The 22934-nt window shown below is 43.8% G+C and overlaps 1 protein-coding gene across 1 annotated transcript in view; it reads right to left on the bottom strand.

Annotated features, from left to right (window-relative positions):
• The window catches only part of LOC126438146 (glucose dehydrogenase [FAD, quinone]-like), a 472618-nt gene that overhangs the window by 390601 nt on the left and 59083 nt on the right, over window positions 1–22934 (bottom strand). Inside the window, exon 2 of the mRNA XM_050090522.1 lies at window positions 745–788. The gene's annotated coding sequence lies outside the window, so the exon portion shown is untranslated. The remainder of the gene's footprint in view (window positions 1–744; window positions 789–22934) is intronic.

Below are 22934 nucleotides of genomic sequence, written 5' to 3'. Positions count from 1 at the left end.
ACTCAGTCAGTTGGGATACAGAGGTAACGGTACAGGGAGAAAAATGATACAAGGCCAGAGACCAGTTTGTTACAATACGCTGTGCAGAGCTATCCAATCGTCGGAAACATTTTCTTGTCCTTCAGTTTTAACGCTAATCTTAGATTCAGCACATGCTGTTTTCTGTTCTACTACAAAGACATGCAGAATACTTGGCTTTCATAATCGTGTAGTCTGTGAAGACTTTCCCCGTCGTCCATGTTCTTGCTGATACTCAATTCTAGTCCAGTATTCAGCACCATCATCATAAAAAGCCGATTCAGTCATCGCATTGTCGCATTCTGTCCACGTAATCAGCCATAGCACGTCTCTGTACCCTTGACCTCACATTCTACGCTATTTATATCGTGCGCGTTGGTCCGTATAGGAAGATAGTCCTCGTGTCGATCCCCGTAACTGTTCTTTATCGCAGTCTGGAACCGCAAGACCGCTACGGTCGCAGGTTCGAATCCTGCCTCGGGCATGGATGTTTGTGATGTCCTTAGGTTGGTTAGGTTTAACTAGTTCTAAGTTCTAGGGGACTAACGACCTCAGCAGTTGAGTCCCATAGTGCTCAGAGCCATTTGAACCATTTTTTGTTCTTTATCACAGAAAGCCGGCGTTGCGCTGCACTTTGATCTCATTCATCGCGCTGCCAGCACTATACACACACATACGTAAGCAGGAAGGCGAGGCTGTGCAGAAGTAATAAAACCGCCCACTTACCTTAACGATGCGGGAAGGTCGCTCGTCGACCCTTTGTTTTCTGCCTGCAAAATATAAACAACATTTACACACTAGCAAAGAAATAAAACCACTTAATTCAAGTACATCATAAACTAACAGCGCGATGACCAAGCAGCTAGAACGAGAAAAAAAGTAATTGTTTCTGCAGCAATTGCAATTGCAAGCAGCTTCACTTGACAGTAAAAAATGAACGTAATTGAATTAGTTCCATCGCCGGTTAGGACGTTGGACTCGTGAGAATACGAGGTGGATTTCAAATTCCCGTTACACCTTCTGCCTTACAGGTATCCTTTATCTACTTCGGGCGAACAATGGAGTGGTTACGTCCCTGCGATTACTTGTTCTCTGTATCTTCATTTAATCCGTACTTGTGCCCACAACTGACGACTACGCTGTCGATGTAATTTTTTACTCTGGCTTGTCTTTAGAGCAATGTAGACTTCCTAGTCAATTATTTTCTCGAGTTGTGAGTTACGTAACAGGATCATCTTGCAGCCTTAAAAAAATGGCTCTGAGCACTATGGGACTTAACATCTGTGGTCATCAGTCCCCTAGAACTTAGAATTACTTAAACTTAACTAACCTAAGGACATCACACACATCCATGCCCGAGGCAGGATTCGAACCTGTAACCGTAGCGGTCCCGCGGATCCAGACTGAAGCTCCTAGAACCGCACGGCCACCACGGTGAAATGAAATCTTAGGTTAGTTAGGTTTAAGTAGTTCTAAGTTCTAGGGGACTTATGACCTAAGATGTTAAGTCCCATAGTGCTCAGAGCCATTTGAACCATTTTTTTCTGGCTTTCCTCTCTGCTCACTTGATAATTAGTGCGCTGGCATATAAAGTGAACGCTGGCCTAGGTCCTTTTATTGAGCCATGGCCGAATTCATGGTCCATGATTGTCCAAATCAATCTTGGACTTTGTCTGCGCCGACTGTATTATGAATGTTCGTTTCTCTTCCCTAATACCCGTACACGTCGCGAAAGAGGAATTGGTGTTCTCTGCTATTCAGAGCTTGTCAACTATTATCTTGTATTATTCACATAAGCTTGGCTGAGAACAAGAAACAGAATTGCAATGCTGCGACAACTAAATATGCCGCAGTTCTGGGAAGTAACTTGCAAAATGTGTAACACCAGAACCAGAGTATGTAAACGGTTGTGTAGATGAAGTTCTGGGACTAATCGAAATAGGAAAAGCAGTCGCGGATATTCCAGCATAGTCAAATATGTATTTTCACACAGGCATAGAGCACAACAGGAAGTACATCAGACGGCAAGGCAAAGGACTGAGGGTAGAAAAGCTGGATTTTTTTTCCTTACTTGGACTTTTATGCACAGTATGAGGACTCACATCCATCATTTCTCTGACTGGTTTGACGCGGCCCGTCACGAATTCGTTTCTTTTGCCGACCTCTTAATCTCAGATTACCACGTGCCCCTAAAGTCCCCAGTTATTTGCTGGATATATTTCAGTCTGCCTTCCTGTGCAGTTTTTACCCTCTACGTCTATCGCTTGTACCACGGAAGTTATCCCCAGATGTCTAAACTTACGTTCTATCATCCTGCCCCTTCTTTCTTTGCCGACTCTACGGAGAATCACCTAATTTCTTATCCGTCCACTGAATTTCCCAATATCCTTCTACAGCAGAACATCTCAGACATTTAGATTCTCTACTTTCCGGTTTTCCCACGGCACCTGATTAATTCCATACAGTGTCGTGATGCAATTTGCAGAAATTTCTTCCTCAGATTAAGCCGAACGTTTAATACTAGCAGAATCTTCTTCTTTAGGCATGCCCTATTTTCCTGTGCTAATCTGTTGTGTATGTTCTTGCTTCTTCCGTCATGCGCCATTTTACTTCCAAGGTAGGAGAATTCCATAACTTCGTCTACATCGTTGTCACCAATTTTGTTATTAAGTTTATCGCTAATCTCATTTCTGCTACTCCTCGTTAATCTCACCTTTTTCAGTTTACTTTCCATCTATATTCCGTAGCCATTAGACTGTTCATTCCATTCAGAAGTCCTGCAAGTCTTCTCATATTTACCGAAATGGCAAACCAGTCTGTTATTTCAGTCATTGCTTCTCCGACGTATAGACTGATCGGGGGGGGGGGGGGGGGGGGGGGCAAACCGACATTCCTGTCTTGCACCCTATCCCAACCAAGAAATTTGTTCTCACTCGTCCGTTCTTATTGTTCCGTATTGGTTCTTGAACATATTCTGCATTTCTCGTTTTTATCTATAGCTTACTCCCATTTTTCTCAAAGTTTTCAACATCTTGCGTCTTTTTACGCTGTTCAAACTTTTTATAGGTCGACAAGTCCTACGAATGTGTTTTGCTTTTTCTTATGTCTTGCTTCCAGTATCAAGCACGACGTCACAACTTCCTGTCTCGTGGGTTTAACTTTCTTGTAGGCTAAGTGTTCGTGATCAAATAGATCTTCAATTTTCTTTTCCAGTCTTCTGTATATTGTTCTTGTCAGCAACTAGGGTTCAAAAGCTGTTAAACTGATCATAAAATAATTCTCACACTTATCTGCTATATTCGAGATTGTGAGAAAGATTTTTGTTTGAAAGTATGATAGTATGCCTCCAGTCTCACTGAGTCTACTACCAACTTGAGTAGACGTTTGGTTCCTACGTCCTCCCATAATTTTAGAAATTCAAAAGAAATGTTATAAGTCTCTTCAGTCCTAGTTCGGTGCAAGTCTTCCAAAACTACACTCCTGGAAATTGAAATAAGAACACCGTGAATTCATTGTCCCAGGAAGGGGAAACTTTATTGACACATTCCTGGGGTCAGATACATCACATGATCACACTGACAGAACCACAGGCACATAGACACAGGCAACAGAGCATGCTCAATGTCGGCACTAGTACAGTGTGTATCCACCTTTCGCAGCAATGCAGGCTGCTATTCTCCCATGGAGACGATCGTAGAGATGCTGGATGTAGTCCTGTGGAACGGCTTGCCATGCCATTTCCACCTGGCGCCTCAGTTGGACCAACGTTCGTGCTGGACGTGCAGACCGTGTGAGACGACGCTTCATCCAGTCCCAAACATGCTCAATGGGGGACAGATCCGGAGATCTTGCTGGCCAGGGTAGTTGACTTACACCTTCTAGAGCGCGTTGGGTGGCACGGGATACATGCGGACGTGCATTGTCCTGTTGGAACAGCAAGTTCCCTTGCCGGTCTAGGAATGGTAGAACGATGGGTTCGATGACGGTTTGGATGTACCGTGCACTATTCAGTGTCCCCTCGACGATCACCAGTGGTGTACGGCCAGTGTAGGAGATCGCTCCCCACACCATGATGCCGGGTGTTGGCCCTGTGTGCCTCGGTCGTATGCAGTCCTGATTGTGGCGCTCACCTGCACGGCGCCAAACACGCATACGACCATCATTGGCACCAAGGCAGAAGCGACTCTCATCGCTGAAGACGACACGTCTCCATTCGTCCCTCCATTCACGCCTGTCGCGACACCACTGGAGGCGGGCTGCACGATGTTGGGGCGTGAGCGGAAGACGGCCTAACGGTGTGCGGGACCGTAGCCCAGCTTCATGGAGACGGTTGCGAATGGTCCTCGCCGATACCCCAGGAGCAACAGTGTCCCTAATTTGCTGGGAAGTGGCGGTGCGGTCCCCTACGGCACTGCGTAGGATCCTACGGTCTTGGCGTGCATCCGTGCGTCGCTGCGGTCCGGTCCCAGGTCGACGGGCACGTGCACCTTCCGCCGACCACTGGCGACAACATCGATGTACTGTGGAGACCTCACGCCCCACGTGTTGAGCAATTCGGCGGTACGTCCACCCGGCCTCCCGCATGCCCACTATACGCCCTCGCTCAAAGTCCGTCAACTGCACATACGGTTCACGTCCACGCTGTCGCGGCATGCTACCAGTGTTAAAGACTGCGATGGAGCTCCGTATGCCACGGCAAACTGGCTGACACTAACGGCGGCGGTGCACAAATGCTGCGCAGCTAGCGCCATTCGACGGCCAACACCGCGGTTCCTGGTGTGTCCGCTGTGCCGTGCTTGTGATCATTGCTTGTACAGCCCTCTCGCAGTGTCCGGAGCAAGTATGGTGGGTCTGACACACCGGTGTCAATGTGTTCTTTTTTCCATTTCCAGGAGTGTATGTCAATCTTTTACTCTAGTACTGGATCCAAATATAGACTCCAGTTTTTTTTCTGTCAGTTCATTAGAAAATTCCTCCACCTTATTTCATTCCTAAGTGACTTATATTACGCATTCCTGTTTTCTCTGAATATTCTTGTACTTCCATCTTTTGTCGATTACTTGAATTTTTTTTTCTTTTACTGTAGGTTTCTTCGCCGTTACCTTTCTTGTACCTACGAGTATGTTTGTTCAATTTCTCTGATTTCCGTTTTGGAGATGACAATTTTCTCTTATGAATGACGGCTGTACACAGCCAGATATACTTTGCGCGTGACCCTTTGCTGCGAAATTTCTGAAGATGCTCGCGTCTGTCGAGTAAAAGACGACAATAAAGGAAAGTTGTACGCGACTTGTAGCTGTCCCACAATTTTTCAGTTCTGTTTATTTCAACGACTGACTTAATCAGAACCAGACAGTTTCGGGTCCAGAAAGGATCTCAAATGGTTCAAATGGCTCTGAGCACTATTGGGACAACTGCTGAGGTCATCAGTCCCCTAGAACTTAGAAATACGTAAACGTAACTAATCTAAGGACATCACACACATCCATGCCCGAGGCAGGATTCGAAGACTGTAGCGCCCAGAACCGCTCGACTACTCCGACCGGCAGAAAGGATCTCACAAAGTCGACTTAATCAGCTCTCAAAACATTCGTCAGAAGATGTAAATCGTCAGCTGGTCTAGATATTCAGAAATATATATTGTGAAACAGTGACTTGGACAAGTCTGGTACGTTGCTATTGTGTTAAAAAGGTCACGCTATTTAAATTCAAGCACAGTCAGTGACGCGCCACAACATGAATGACAGACGCGTGAGTCTTTATTTGCAGTAGTAAGCGTTTTTGATCCTCATTTCTAGCCTAAAACTGATAGACCACTGATTGTTCATCTAGATCGAAAAAATTATGTTTGGAGATGTCTTCGCAGATACAAATTTGTTTTTTCTCTAAACGTAGTGAGAAATAAATTACCAGAGATAGTAAAAATTACTTCAACAATCTGAAGTCCCACCATTATTTACAGTGATCGTAACACGAAAGCTTGAATAGTGTTAATTTATTCGCATATACTTAGCCGTGGTGTGCGCTTCTTTTATAACCTTCATGGTAATTGTTTATTTCTGCTGCATAGAAGCTGAGATAGTGTGTAGCTGCGCGGGGTAGCCACTCGGTCTTGGGCGCGTTGCCACGGTTCGCGTGGACCCCCCTCGGAGCTCGGAGGTTCGAGTCATCCATCGGGCATGGGCGTGTGTGTTGTCCCCACCGATCAGTATATGGTCTATACGTCGGAGAAGCAATGACTGAAATAACAGACTGGTTCGCCATTTCGGTAAATGTGAGAAGAATTACAGGACTTTGGAATGGAATGAACAGTCTAATGACTACAGAGTATAGATGGAAAGTAAACCGAAAAAGGTGAGATTAACGAGGAGTAGCAGAAATGAGATTAGCGATAAACTTAACTGCTGAGGTCATTGGTCCTTAGGCGTGCACCCAATTTAATCTAATAGGGTGTACGCCTAAGGACCAATGACCTCAGCAGTTTGATCATAGAGGAACTTACCACAAATTTCCAGATGGTGTATACAAAATGGAGAGAGGACCTGGATATTGGAAATAGTAAAAGGAACTGATCCATCAGAATTAACTGTCCACAACACGACTCCAGAGTCTCCACCATTGCGACCCTTCGCAAGTAGCTTTGAACAGTTTCGTAACAACAAATATACATAGCGGATCTGAACACGAAATGTTTCACAGAAGTTGCTTCCCAGGATTTTACTGAGGCATGTTTCATCGTTCCCAAAGCTCGGGCGGGGGGGAATTAATTTGAGGGATGTTTGATAAGTAAAGCAACACAATTCTCCTTTCGGACAATTTAATTTGCAAAATGCAGAGTTTGTTGTGGGATATACCATAGAATATTCCATCTTCAGCTCCTATAGTTCATGAAGTTCCGACAGGTGTTGGTGATGTACGTAGTCTTCGAAGTGGTGTTTGTAACGGAGGTGCCTTCGAAGCAATGAGGTGTTACCTCTGTAACGGAGGGTTTGTTTTGGCGGAAAACCAGAGCATCGCAGATATTCATAGGGTCTTGCAGAATGTCAACGGAGACCTGACAGTGAACAAAAGCACGGTGAGTCGTTGTGCGAGGCATCTGTCGTCAGTGCAGCAAAGTGGCACAAACCCGTACGATCTCTGAAGGAAACTGAATAAACGATTGCAGAGCGTTCGTCGCCACAAAAATTCAAACGAACTTCTTCCCCATGAAAAGGCAAGGTTTCACACAAGCCTACGTACCCGAGAGGAGCTCACACAACTTCACTGGACCATTCTTCCTCATCCACCCTACAGCCTGGATCTCACACCTTCCAACTTCCATCTGCAACGAAGGATGCACTCCGTGGGAAGCAGTACCGGCATGATGTGGTGATTACTGATGCAGCAAGACCTTAGCCCCGACGTCTACCAGTAGAGTGGTACCATGCGGGCATACGGACCATCCCACGAAAGTGGCTCATAGCCGTGCCATTGAACGGAAATTATGTTGTAAAAAAATGGTTCAAATGGCTCTGAGCACTATGGGACTTAACTTCTAGGGTCATCAGTCCCCTAGAACTTAGAACTACTTAAACCTAACTAACCTAAGGACATGACACACACCTATGGCCGAGGCAGGATTCGAGCCTGCGACCGTAGCGGTCGCGTGGTTCCAGACTGTAGCACCTAGAACTGCTCAGCCACCCCGGCCGGCATTGTGTTGTAGCCAATAGAGTGAGAAGAAACAAGGTGTACTGGAATCCTGAATGAAACCAATCCGCTTTCAGAGAAAAGGTATCGCTTTTCTTACTGGAATTATAGGGCGACAAGACCTTGGCAGAGTTCTGAAGGTGTGTGGCACCAGACGTCCACGAACAGTTCTCGCTTTTCCAGTACATTACGGGCCGGCGATTTGTGGGCTGACAGCTACCAAGATGTGTTCCATTGGCTTCAGATGAGGCAAATTTTGTGGCCAAGATGTGAGTCACTATCACGGATCTCAAAGCACTGTAGCACTATTCTGGCCTAGTGATACAAACAGTTTTCCTGCTAGAACAAAATATAACCGTCGAGGAACATAAATGGATGCAGGGGGCCTATAATAATGCTCCTGTAGCCCACATATGATGCGTTCAATTATCACCATAACTCCCACGGAAACCATGTTGAACGTTCCCGATAACATAATACCGCTACACCCGTCTGCGTCCATAGCGCTGCGCGTGGTTCAAATGGCTCTGAGCACTATGGGACTTAACTTCTGAGGTCATCAGTCCTCTATAACTTAGAACTATTTAAACCTAACTAACCTAAGGACATGACACACATCCATGCCCGAGGCAGGATTCGATCCTGCGACCGTAGCGGTCGCGCGGTTCCAGACTGTAGCGCCTAGAACCGCTCTGCCACTCCGGCTGGCCACTGCGCATGTTTCGAGCAGCTGTTCGCGTGTATGGCTGCCCATCCGCACACGGCCATTGTGCTGGTGTAAGTGAGAAAGCGGCTCAGACGACCAGGTGATAGGTTTCCATTGACTTACGGTCCAGTTTCTATGGTCCAGTTTCTATGGCCCACTGGATTAGCAGGTACGACGTTCTTGGGTTAACATTGGATCACGTGGCTTGTGGAGCACGTTATACAGCGTGCACCAGAATTGCACTTTGTCGTCAGATCTGCCACAGATGTCCACCTATCCTGTTTTAAAGAGCATATCCGTATTTGACCCCTGTTTTGATCTCTCAAAAATCTAGCTTCCGATGTCTTTACTTTCCAAATTTATTTTATTTTCCCATACCGGTTTTGGGTGTTTTCACGTCCTTCTATATTATGTGTACATTGACACTGTATAAAAGAAATAGGAACAGGCTATCATATTTCAGCGGAATGCTTTAAAAAACCCAATTTCTATGTCTCATGGGATATCGATTAGTTTCTCTTGCAGTAAGCAACCTTCTTATCTACATATACCGCAACATGGTCTTCATACTTCAGTAAAATTGATTAGAAGGGCCGCGCGGGATTAGCCGAGCGGTCTGGGGCGCTGCAGTCATGGACTGTGCGACTGGTCCCGGCGGAGGTTCGAGTCCTCCCTCGGGCATGGGTGTGTGTGTTTGTCCTTAGGATAATTTAGGTGAAGTATTGTGTAAGCTTAGGGACTGGTGACCTTAGAAGTTAAGTCCCATAAGATTTCACGCACATTTGAACATTTTTTGATTAGAGGGGTGTATATTCAGGTTTCTGTCTACAACGAAAGTAGTATCTCTGAAACCAAGTTGAAATGGTTCGTCAATGGAACTCGCCCAAAGCTGAAAGTTATAGCCAACTAAACATCAATAGCCTCGCCATTCATACTTCAACAACAATTCATCCTCTGCTACCGCGTCTATACTATCAACCGTGGGTTGAGTCATTTCTTCTAAATAAACTGGGAAAGGTCAATGAACAATAAATCACAGCCATACGCTTTTTACATCACCTCGCCTGCACTCTGTCAATCGGTCTTTCAATCGCGAGCGGCAGGGTCCCCTTATCTATGACATTCATCTTCCAGTTTCGCAGCTAACTGCTTTTCAAGGAGCCGGACTTGTTCGCCAGCCATTGTTCACCTTCGTTGTCTGAGAAAGAATGCGAGTTTACACTGAACTTATCCGGCTGCCGGTAGGAACTTTCTTTACACTAACGTCACAGTCAGTACGCATTCGTTTACTGAGTTTTTCCTAAATTTGCAGATACCGATATCAATGAACTCTGACCGAAGCTGAATATACATGTCAGGCTCCTTTTAATTCTATGTTTTCTGCAAGAGGTAAGTAGAAAATTCCTCTGAAGTTTTCACTGAAACGTTTCAAATGTCACTTTTAGTCATAAATGAAACTTTCCGACAAAGCCTGTATTCACAGTTAGGTATTTTCTCTGGCCAGGTGTGATATCATATATAATTCTGTTGGACTTGTAATTTCTGTATACCGTGCATATTTTTACGTCTATTGCAGCTCTGATAATTCAAAGTTATGTACAAAACTGTAGTAAGAATACCGACAATTCAAAATGATACACCTAGAAATTTAGAGCCACAATGGTTCGTTTGTTCCAAGGAAGCCGTGTTACTCCTGGAAATCAAAATAAGAAGTTTTGGTCAATAATGATCTTCCAGGGGACACAGAATTTTCTCTTGGTTAAAATGGCTCTTGCTGTTAGCGCATCGAGCCAACGTCCTAACATTCTTAATAAACGTGGCGTATTTCTACAAATAAAAAAAATTACATTCAAAGTCACTCAGGTAAAATGAAAGATATGGAAAATTAATATTACATTTTGCTTCGAAAAAGTCAAAACAGAATCTTCTACTTGTCCTTAAGCGAAAATGAGCTGAACATTAAAGCAACAGATTGGGTCCGCTTGATTTCGGTAATGCGTGTGTCTCTCACAGAGAAAGAATAAAACGTAATAGAAAGAGGGAGAGCACAAATCAACTGAATTTGAAGCGATATTACTCAAGAATATAGATTTCTTCGAGTTACAACTGTTTCAATGTTTTAATTTTTGTATAGAATTTTTATGCTACGCTAATCAGTTGCTCCATCCGTGTATTACTCAGCGTTATTCTAGGAAAGTGTGTGTTGGGACTTTTGGGCGCTCAACATCGAGGTCATCAGCGCCCGTTATTCTAGGATGTCCCACACTTTTCCCCTCTCTACCGTTCTTCCTACGACAGTACTAACTATTCGTAGATAAAGAAGACTTCTGCCACTACTTCCATTTTTTCATTTTGTGTAACCTCAAAGCCTGCAACATTGTATTTGGAGTATGTCCAAGTTGTTTTCTCTCCATGTAAATTAAGTTTCAGACATTGCCTCAGCTAGGTATTCAGTTGTGGAACATAACTTTCGGAGATGAAAGTGTCCGTTTGACCAAACAGAGAAGACTGAAATATCTTGTATAAGAAGAATACGTATCTTCATCTCTCCCTCCCTCCTTCTCTCTCTCTTTCCTGTATGGCAAGCGTTTCCTGTGACCTAACTACGATTGTGGATGGTTAAATGATACTGCAGCTAATTATTAGTCGAAGAATGAAATGCTGTACTTACATTTTCTCTCATCCTCTCAAGCGTACGTGGAAGCAATGCATTTCTGATGTACCCTCAAGAACAAGAATCAGACCGACCTTTCGTAAACATGAAGTAAATAAATATTAAGTTGTTTTCCTAAACCAAATTAATGACACAGATACTAGAAAGTGGTGATTCTTATCATCCTTCGGTAGCGGTCATTACGGATACACTAATGGTACAATAATTAGACCGTCCATGTATTCCCGCTACAAGTGTTCAATTCTATATTAATGTTCAATTCTGTTGCCTTCATTAATTCTCTCTTTTAAATGATCTAACACCTTATTCTCAGGCACACGCCTTAGCTTGTGCGACCCACAATGACTTATTAGTTTGCTCATGCCATCGTATTTTCAACACATATATATTTTCAACGTTTGTTCCAGTATAAGATCGAACGCATCATGTTTCCCTCGTAGGGTGGGCCTATACGACAGTAGTTGTACCCATACCATATTCCTTATTTTCTGCATCATATATTCGCCACCTCCTTTGTCTGACCTTATAGTCTTTTCAACATAGCAGGCATTTACTTGTCAACACTTGATTGTAGCGGAATTTCTATCGACTGATTCGAACTCTAAAGCATACCTGTATCAGGAGCGAATAATTAATCCTAATTTCAGCTGAAATGTTTTACATAATCTGATGAGAAGGAGAAATACCTCACTTGAGGTTTTGTTTCGGACTGATTATAGTTTGTACTGCTGTGAAAGACATAATGAATTGTAATTTATTCTAACGCTACTGTTAATATCCGAATCGCTTTACTGTCTGTAGATGCTGTACAAGTGACTACGTTTAACTTCCTCTTCTTTGCTTGTGGAGCGTTATGAGAGAAGCAGTTTAGAGTAAAAGACAATATTTCATTATATTGTCTAATTGCCGAAGGTAAATAAAGGTCTCACCAGTTCTCACGCGAACAGATTTCACAGGAGTTAAAAAAGTGGACCTAATTTTTATTGCATTTTTACATTATTATTGCTCCAAACCATGTCGTACGGCGGACTACGTAACATTTCGCGCCAGCCCGATATGTGGAGAAGGACAGCAACTTGTTGGTAGCAGTTGATCCGGTCCGTTACAGAGGTCAGTAGAATTCTGCTGCAGCGGTGCCAAGTAGAGAGTGGTTCCATTAAATCGTTCCGCTATGCTGGATACATCGCCACAAAACTCGGTTTCAGCATGACCTGTGCAAGGCGAGCATCTGAAAGGTGAAGTCGGAATAATTCTTATCCACGACAAGTTGCGCTTTCGTTGAAACTCGTTAAATGTATGAAAACTGGGTTTCCCAGCAGCGAAACAAAACTCTTAACTTGGCTTGCAGCACTTCATTGCATTCGATACGAGCAACAGTTTTTCGGCTCTCAAAAATTTGAAGCTAGCTATAGAATCTTTTTTTTTCTTTTTTTCACTGCACTTTTTACGTAATAACTGCAGGAAAGCCACCAACTAAAGGATACTTCAGACCGAGAATAGCCACAGATCCCTCTCACTCGTGGTTTTTCTGATAAGCAAGATGCGTTTCGTCAGTTCTCTTTTCCAAACGCAATTATTTCTGCATCATAGAGACGATGTTTTCTCAATCATTAATTTGTATATTTTGTGTACAGAAAAAGAGATATTCCTTAAAAGCGCCCAAGACGTATATCAGGTCAGAGCCACAAATGTGAAAAATCGTTCCAGTACCGTTACTGAACATCTAAACATGTTAAGCTTGTCCGTTATGGAAGTTTTAGAATACTTAGACTGTATTTTAACTGAATATGCTGAATATAAATACAGATGACTGCGACCAGTCACTTACGAAATATTTGTTTACTTCCGTTAACTAGTTTTCAGGTCTTTTATGGCTCATCTTCAAAAGAGGCATGAAGAGGTCACACAATCTTGTTTGTGGCTCGTTGCTAGGTACTGGAGTTGACATCTATGTGACAAAGAGATAGGAAACTCTTAAATGTATCCCCTTGTCCTGATATATGTGTCTAGATATCAACTTAGAATTGCCAACATTTTTTTCTCATCGCCGATACTTCCCCAGTTATCTGTATTTATATTCATCTAAACACGTGCACTTCAGAGATTATGTGACCACATGCAAAAGTTACATTTTATTTTAAAAAAATTACATCGACGTGAACACTGCTTATTCTGCCTAGTTTAGACGGAATTATTTAATTATTTGTTTTTACATTTAGATTGAAAATGACAAATTTTAAATGATATTTACTGAATAATTTCAGTCTTTATACCACTGTCCAGTTATTTTTTATTTTAATAAACGTCTCAACATTCCAGTAAATCAAGTTAACGACGGACACAATTTATTACTGTCGGTAGGGCCAGAAAGTAGACCTTATATTTTCGGAAGCTAGTTCTCGTAGTAATTGGCGGTTATACCACAATGCAGAAATGTCTGGAGCCTATGCTCTCATAAGTGCTCGGTATCTTTTTTCGTGAGACGTAAGTGGTGCTGCTTCTTTTGTGCAATTACTAGGAGTAGATGTCTACGACGGTAGTTTGGACAGATATTTTATGTTGATCGTAAACAGTGGCGTGGGAGAGGAGGAAACTTTGGAATAGTGTCGAACTCGGACACTGTACTTCTAGTCCCCACCCAACGACCCTACAGTGAAGCCGCATCACATCGACAGACATCAACATACACAGGTAATCTTCAATCATTGACCAGCAATCGTCTTCCTCATGTCAGCCCCATTTTTGAAGCAATCTAGAATAGTAGTTAAGAAACACGTATACGGAGAGCATAGGACTTTTCGATCTGCAAAAAGCATTCTACAACGTAAAATGTTTCATGACTGAAATTTTCGATAGGAAGGTATAAGATGTAGAGAAAGATGGGTAACCTACAATATGAAGAAGCACCGAGAACGAACGATATGACTGGAACATCAAGAGAAAAGCGTTCGGATTAAAAAGAACGAACGATAGCTATGTTCTTTCATACTACCATCGAAACTTCTACATCGTACAGGTAATGCTGTAATTTAATGAAAGGTTACGGTTTGGGATTAAAATTGAGGGTAAAAGGATGTCAATGATAAGATTCGTTGATAATGCTGCTATCCTCGATGAATATAAGAAAGAATTACAAGTCCTGATAAATAGAATGAACAGTCTAATGAGCAAAGTAAAATAAAGAAATATGAAAGCAATGAGAAGTAGCAGAAATGAGATTATCAATTAACCAGAATGGCGAGGGTGGGGCGGGGGAAAGGCGACGGCACATGGGACGACATGAAGGAGTCCTGCTACCTTGTAAGCAAAATAACATATGACAGACGAAGTATGGAGATTATAAGAAGTAATCTAGCACAGCCAAAGAGAGCATTCTTCAGTCAAGTCTGGTAATATCGTCGCCCTTATTTTCAGGAAGTTTTTGAGATAGTAGGTCTGGAGCTCAGCATTGTTCGGAAATGAATTATGGACTCCCCTAAAAAAAGGTGAAACATAGTTGAAGAGATCCTAAAAAATATGTGAACTCATAAGAAGTGTGGACGTTCTCCGTGAAAATGGAATACGTGCAAACCACTGACTTGAAGAATGAAAAGGACGATAGCACATGTGGTGCGATATCAGGTAATACCCTCATGCGTACAAGAGCGAACCGTAGTGAACAGAAACGGTAGAGCAAGACAGAGACTGAAACATACGGCAAATAATTGAGAACGTTGGATGAAAGTGCCACTCTGAACACCATTTAGCTGTAGTTGGCAAATGGTAGGAAGTAATGGCAAGCTGCATCAGAGTTATCTGGAAATTTTTTTTTCCTTTATTGTTATCTCATCCGCTCCCCCCCCCCCCCCCCCCCAACTCTCCACCCCCACGCAATGTGTCAGCGGTACAGGCAACCCGCTCTTCAACCAATGGCCCAATGAAAAAAGTAAAGTGGATGAAAAAAAAAAAACAAGAAAGAGATAGCGAAGATATAAACACCGAACTTTTTAAATGTGAAAAATAAAATGGAAGTTCTGAGATACATGACTGATGAATTTTTGCAATAGTAGTTAAGAACAGTAATAATAACAAGTAAAATGAACTATAATAAGCGCACATTTGAAACATATTGTTAAAACTGATAAGTAAAAGAAGCACTTTCCTATCACTAGAAATGGGAAGGACCAGCCACAGGATAGCGAGTCAGTTGGTCAAAGGGAAAGGTTGGCGAATGTGGTAGTATAAGGAAGAATAGAGGACTGGTGCACTGCAGCGATGAGGTAGGAGGGTTATTGGGTTATAAGGTGTGGTGAAGTAGAGGTGGTAAGTGGTGACCTAATAGTTGTTGGGAAAAACGGGGTGGAAAAAAGGGTGAAGGGGAAAAAGGTAAAGAAATGTGGGGAGGAGAGGGAGAGGAAGCCTCGATAAGGTGAGCTGGGCAGCGTGGGGTAAATGTCAGGTCGGACTTCATGATCTGGAGGGGCACATGGTTGAAGTTTCAATGGGAGAGCATGTGGAGAGTGTGGAGGGTTGGTGGGATCTGTTGGTAAGGATGCGGCAGAATATGAGGATTGGAAAATAGAGCAGAAACGATAGGATTATTGGAGTCGAGTTTTCGGATGGTGTAGATTGTTCTCTGTGAGTGAGGAGAGCTGGGAATGTGATGAGTAGGTAAAGGATCTTTGTGTGGAATATAAATGGATGCGGAATGCGAGGCGTTCGAGAATTTGCAGGAGTGGATGTCCATGCAACATTCGCATAGAAAAGGATGTAGCATATGAAGGATATTGGACAGGTGTAGTCCCCTGTGTGGCCAGTTAGTAGTTTTAGTAATGTTAGTCTGTTGGATGGTTAATACGTTAGGTTTCCACGTTAGTTGCTGGTCGAAGTTTAGTCAAGCTATTTTAGTGTGTGAACTGGATGGGACGGCCATAAATGGTGAGGTTGAAGCCGTGGAGACGGGAAGTGTGGGTAGTGCGTCCTATAATTGTTGCCTGGGTTTTGAAGGCAGCCATTGGTTACACTAGGAAGTAAACTGATTGAGGTGGGTTTGGAGGGTTAATTGGGATTTCTGGCGCGTCGATAGACGGCGAGGAAAGCGGTGTTATCGGCATACTCAAGGAGGTGAATGGGAGGAAGTGGTTTGGGCTTGTCAGCAGTGTATAAGACATAAGAGGGGGAAGAAATGGAACCTTGGGACAGTCCAGTAGTGGGATGAAATGTACGCGAGTTGATGTCGTTAACAGTGACGTAGGATGAACAACTGGAGAGGAAGGACGCAATAAGGCAGACATAATTGATGGGAAGTACATAAATCAAGAGTTTGAAAAGGAGACCAGAATGCCATACGAGGTCGTGTGTCTTTTCTAGGTCAAGGGAAACAAAGATGGCGGGTTTACGGCTGTTGAGCTGTTGGAACAGGAGATGGGTGAGGTTCAGGAGTTCACCATCAACAGAGAAGGAGGGAGGGAGCTACACTGTGTAATATGAAGCAGATAACGTTGGGGGATATGGCAATAGATGTGACAGGAGAGGATGGATTCAAAGACCCTGTGATATTAATGTATATAAAACATGTCAAGCAAAATGAGACCTGTCGAAGTATAGACCTTCCTAGATCGGTGTCGAACCGTCGTTTCTCAGAGACTCAACCTAAACAGTTGATCTATATAATGGATGTCTGAGTGTAGCAGAGGGAAGCAGAGGGAGCTGAGTTGTAGAGCAGAGCTGCAGGCAGAGTGGCGTGGCTGTCTGCAAGTAACTGTGGTCACCGAGAGAAGGCTTCGAGCCGATCAGTGCGGTACATCTGGGCAGTGACACACTCAGCGAGGGGAGCAGTGGACTGCAGTTGGTGACGAGGCGGACAGCGTGGGGACGCAAGTCGTGTCCATTAGTTGTTGCTCGACTACCTTATACCACCTAGCGTGGACTGGCAAGGCATCAGCGAGGACAGAGAAACATGCAGATGAAGCTGCACTAACTGCTAAGGCAGATGGTATGTGAATACGGGGAATCGTAAGATTTAGCAACCAGTGAAGCGACGTTTCTGCCATGTTATTTTGCTCGCTAACGTGGTTTAAGTGTATTCAATACAGGTGAAATCTAACTGTCAAGAAAGAAGGCCTCTTTCCCTCTATCTGATGATTGCTAATTTGATAAACTATATTCAGCTCTGCTGCCTTGTTCATGTAAAGTAAGAGAGAAAGGACATTGTCTGAAGTTTAAAAAACATTCTGGTCAAATAGGTGGGTTGCACTTCGTAAGTAAATTGGTTGTAATTAACAGGTTTAACTTAAATGCTGAGTATGTGTTTTTTGCGGTTTTTAATTGGGTATATACAGGGTGGTCCATTGATCGTGACCAGGCGAAATATCTCACGAAATAAGCGTCAAACGAAAAAACTACAAAGAACGAAACTTGTCTAGCTTGAAGGGGGAAACCGGATGGCGCTATGGTTCGCCCGCTAGATGTCGCGGCCATTGGTCAAACGGATATCAACTGAGTTTTTTTTGTTTTTTTTTTAGATAGGAACCCCCATTTCTTATTACATATTCGTGTAGTACGTAAAGAAATATGAATGTTTTAGTTGGACCACTTCTTTGCTTTGTGAGAGATGGCGCTGTAATAGTCACAAGCATATGGCTCACAATTTTAGACGAACAGTTGGTAACATGTAGGTTTTTTAAATTAAAATACAGAACGTACGTACGTTTGAACATTTTATTTCGGTTGTTCCAATGTGATACACGTGCCTTTGTGAACTTATCATTTCTGAGAATGCATGTTGTTACAGCGTGATTACCTGTAAATACCACATTAATGCAATAAATGCTCAAAATGATGTCCGTCAACCTCAATGCATTTGGCAATACGTGTAACGACATTACTCTCAACAGCAAGTAGTCCGCCTTCCGTGATGTTCGCACATGCATTGACAATGCGCTGACGCATGTTGTCAGGCGTTGTCGGAGGATCACGATAGCAAATATCCTTCAACCTTCCCCACAGAAAGAAATCCGGGGATGTCAAATCCGGTGGACGTGCGGGCCATGATATGGTGCTTCGACGACTAATCCAACTGTCATGAAATATGCTATTCAATACCGCTTCAACCGCATGCGAGCTATGCGCCGGACATCCATCATGTTGGAAGCACATCGCCTTTCTGTCATGCAGTGAAACATCTTGTAGTAACATCGGTAGAACATTAAGTACGAAATCAGATTACATTGCACCATTTAGATTGCCATCGATAAAATGAGGGCCAATTATTCTTCCTCCCATAATGTCGCACCATACATTAACCCTTCAAGGTCGCTGATGTTCGACTTGCCGCAGCCATCGTGGATTTTCCGTTGCCCAATAGTGAATATTTTGCCGGTTTGCGTTACCGCTGTTGGTGAATGACGCTTCGTCGCTAAATAGAAGGCGTGCAAAAATTCTGTCATCGTCCCGTAATTTCTCTTGTGCCCAGTGGCAGAAATAAACACGACGTTCAACGTCGTCGCTATGCAACTCCCGGTGCATAGAAATATGGTACGGGTGCAATCGATGCTGATTTAGCATTCTCAACACCGACGTTTTTGCGATTCCCGATTCTCGCGCAATTTGTCTGCTACTGATGTGCGGATTAGCCGCGAGAGCAGTTAAATCACCAACTTGGGCATCATAATTTGTTGCAGGTCGTGGATGACGTTTCACATGTGGCTGAACACTTCCTGTTTCCTTAAATGACATAACTATCTGGCGAACGGTCCGGACACTTGGATGATGTCGTCCAGGATACCGAGCAGCATAAATAGCACACGCCCGTTGGGCATTTTGATCACAATAGCCATACGTCAATACGATATCGACCTTTTTCGCAATTGGTAAACGGTCCATTTTAACACGGATAATTTATCACGAAGCAAATACCGTCCGCACTGGCGGAATGTTACGTGATACCGCGTACTTATACGTTTGTGACTATTACAGCGCCATCTATCACAAAGCGAAAAAAGTGGTGCAACTAAAACATTCATATTTCTTTACGTATTACACGAATATGTTATAAAAATTGAGATACCTATTTTAAAAAAACGAAGTTCATATCCGTTTGACCTATGGCAGCGCCATCTAGCGGGCCAACCATAGCGCCATCTGGTTTCCCCCTTCAAGCTAGACGAGTTTCGTTCTTTGTAGTTTTTCGTGAGATATTTGTCCCTGTCAGTATCAATGGACCACCCTGTATAATAAAATTTCCAGGTTCACTCCTTGTGAGACAGTTGTTTTATTCTGTAAACATCTAAGTAACGTCAGATTACCAATCTGTTGGTTGGTAATCTTCAATGACAAGTATGAGCCCTATGCTGGAGAACCAGTCGGTACGGCCAGCCTACTGACCCGTCAAGAATTTTGGCACGCACTCTTTCGGTAGGCCCGGCAGACAGGCTAATTTATGTAGCGGCTGGTGAAGTAGCCCACGCCTTCCTGGGCCCGCCTTTGCGTAACGCCGGTGCCAGCAGCAGCAGCAACAGCAGCCGCCGTTGCGCCACACAATGGTAATCTGCCGGGCGCGGTCCTTCTCTCCGGCCGCGTCCGAAATAAGACTCACCCAAGTAGCTCTGCTGGCTGGCTCCGGCTGCGTTCACAGACAACTCGTGCCACTCCTGTGTAGCAGCGGAGCTGTAGTCTGCATACCGAAGTTCATAAAAATGGTTCAAATGGCTCTGAGCACTATGGGACTTAACAGCTTTGGTCATCAGTCCCCTAGAACTTAGAACTACTTAAACCTAACTAACCTAAGGGCATCACAAACATCCATGCCCGAGGCAGGATTCGAACCTGCGACCGTAGCAGTCGCGCGGTTCCGGACTGCGCGCCTAGAACCACCGCGGCTGGCCGAAGTTCATAGCTGCCATTATCAGGCACCCTTGTCTCGCGTTTTATACAACTGCTTTCTATTCTATGAAAGCTCCGATTATAATCAATAAGTGAAACAGGTAAAATCATCATCATCATCATCATCATTAGCGCAACAGCCCTCTGTGAGCCTTGGTCTACAGAAGATTATTCCATTCCTCCCCATTTAGCGCCAAACTCCTCTCATTTTGAATTGCAGTATTCCTTATGCCCTCTCTGATCCCTTCTTCCTACCTTACCTTTGGTCTTCCTGCTCTCCTGTTCCTTCAGGTACTACGCCGAATATCTTCTTAATCACTGTGTCGTTTGATGTCATTAAGTCCCCATTCCAGACTTTTACTCCTAATGGAGTTGACAGTGTCTGGTTCATTAAATACTAAACTCCGTCCGAACAGCCACCGAACAGCCATGAAGGCCCTACGGTACCGATCAATCGCCGTACCTTCCTCAGCCCACAGATGTCACTGTATGCGAATATGGAGGGTCATGTGGTCAGCACACCGCTATCCCGGCCGTTGTCAGTTTTCGTGACCAGAGCCACTGCTTCCCAGTCAAGTAACTCCTCAATTAGACTCACAAGAGCTGAGTACACTCCACCTGCCAACAGCACTCGGAAGACTGGACTCGGCAGACCGGACAGTCACCCATTCACGTGATAGCCCCGACCAACAGCTGTTAACGTCAGTGATCTGACGGGAGTCCGTGTTACCACCATGGCAAGGTCGTTGGCTGGCTCATTACATATATTACATAATTCATAGTCGAATCTCCTCCTGCAGACACAATTTTCTTCTGCAGGCACAAGAACTTGCCTCAAGAGCTTTTTTTTTATCGAATATACCCTGTTGCTTTGCACTAAATACCTTTTTTTGGGAAGGAGTGGGGAGGGGGGAGTAGAAAGGGATGTTAGGTGGCGATTACCAATCATCCTACTCTGTTCTGCATTCTGCGCACCCTCTGAACAGTACACATCCCATAAGTAGAAGCAGAGAAAGGATTTGTAACGCAACACGTGAGTACTTCACATTTCCAGAGTATTCTGGGCCTGCAAATTGATATTATATTACATTTGTAGTAATGACCAAGACCGTATTAAGACATGGGAGTGGGGAACTCGTCTTCCCGTATTTGTGCTTGTGTCACAGAAAGGATACTGCTCCCACGAAACTTTTCTCAGATGTGTAAGAGTTATGGAGAAGCATCAGCAGCTATAGGGTTCAGTTTCATACAGAGCGCTTAATTTCAGTACTCAGATTTTCAGTCACAGCTTAATATGGTACACTTAATTACTACTGCAATAACAGTAATCATGGACCTATTGGACAAGTCGATAAACTTAATCACCAAATTAATGTATTAATATCAATTTTTTCAGCTTCCTGCACCCATAGATGCGTTGCCTAGGTGAAGGACCATCGGATGGTAAGGGCTGGTCATTTTTAATATTTCCCGATCAGTTAAATTGAGAAAGCCACAAGACAGAGTAAATCACCACCGCCAATGGAGGGTGAAGCTGTGACAATGCCAGCCACTTGTGCTGTCGAGACGTCAGCAAAATCATTAGATGAACGTCGGCCGAAGAAGCCGAGACAGGAGCCAACAGGCAGTTTGTCAACAAGTGGCCACGAAAGCCTTAACAATTTTGTAAATCGGTAAGGTTCGAAATCGTTGCGTTGAAATTTCCGCTACAGACACACCACACCGCATATGTGGACTAGTTTCTCCTGCAGTCGCTGTTTTGACACCACGGTAGTTCCCCAACCGAACCGTTAGGATGCGTCTCCAGCCCAAACACGCAGGGATCGTCTTCGCCGACAGCCTTTATAAAGTTGGTCGTGGCCGCCTTGTCTCGGTCCGCGCGGCTCTCCCCGTCGGAGGTTCGAGTCCACCCTCAGGCATGGGTGTGTGTGTGTGTGTGTGTTGTCCTTAGCGTAAGTTAGTTTAAGTTGGATTTAGTGCGTAAGCTTAGGGATCGATGACCTCAGCAGTTTGGTTCCATAAGACCTTACTACAAATTTCGAAAAAAAAAAGTTGGCCGTAGGAACTATATTCTTTCGGAGTAAGCATATTGATGTGCGTGTCCTAGTCCGAAAACTGTGCAGCGTCGCTCTCCGTTCCCCGTTCCATGGCAGAATTTAGAAGGTATCACTTCCTTACAGATATTAGCCACCATATTTATTTGATATGAACTGGCTTCCATCACCTTGGAAGCAGTCTTGTTTGCCAGATCAGTAGCAGCAGGCCGTTCCGCGATAGTATCGCTTACCCTTATGTGGCTTGCACCGCCAGCTTCCGGTATCACATGCATTCAGCGATGCTGCCGTGGTAGGAATTGGCGCGCTGCCCCACTCGCTACCCCGTCCCACACCGCTTGTGTCGCTATCCGATGATTCTCATTGGTAAACCACATTCTTTTTTCATATTTACCTCCTATAGTTCATCTTATTTCAATGAAAATAACTTTCTAGGGATTGGACGACCTCGTGTTATTAACTTTTCCTACGGAAGCATACTGGCGAGTAATCCGTAGTTGGGGCTTGATTTCGTTCCACAGTGTAACAAAGCAACATCGCATTTAATATGTTATTTGATTATCAACACACAATGATGCTCGAATTGCTTGTCTGTTACTTTTTTGTAGCTCCCCTCTATCCCTCTATTTATCTCCTTTTTTTCTTCTACTTCTTCAACTCATGTGTTAGGCAAACTGCCTGTTACGGTACTCCATCCCTTGTATAGTCTCCCTACATTTCTTCTTCCAATGCATTTATAATTGAGAGCCTTCCCTGGAGCCTTTCTCCACCAATGTGGTTCTACTCGTTCCGTCCATTTTCTCCTATTTTATTTAATTATTTCGTTTAGGCTGTACATTCCTAAATCTTTCCTAATATCCTCATTTATTTTAAGACCTTATTTTATACAGTTGGTACTAATGGGATGATGACGCGAATATACCAGCCTCTC

Source organism: Schistocerca serialis, unplaced genomic scaffold (assembly GCF_023864345.2).
Source record: "Schistocerca serialis cubense isolate TAMUIC-IGC-003099 unplaced genomic scaffold, iqSchSeri2.2 HiC_scaffold_1261, whole genome shotgun sequence".
Lineage (NCBI taxonomy): Eukaryota > Metazoa > Arthropoda > Insecta > Orthoptera > Acrididae > Schistocerca > Schistocerca serialis.
This window is presented reverse-complemented; position numbering and strand designations above follow the sequence as displayed.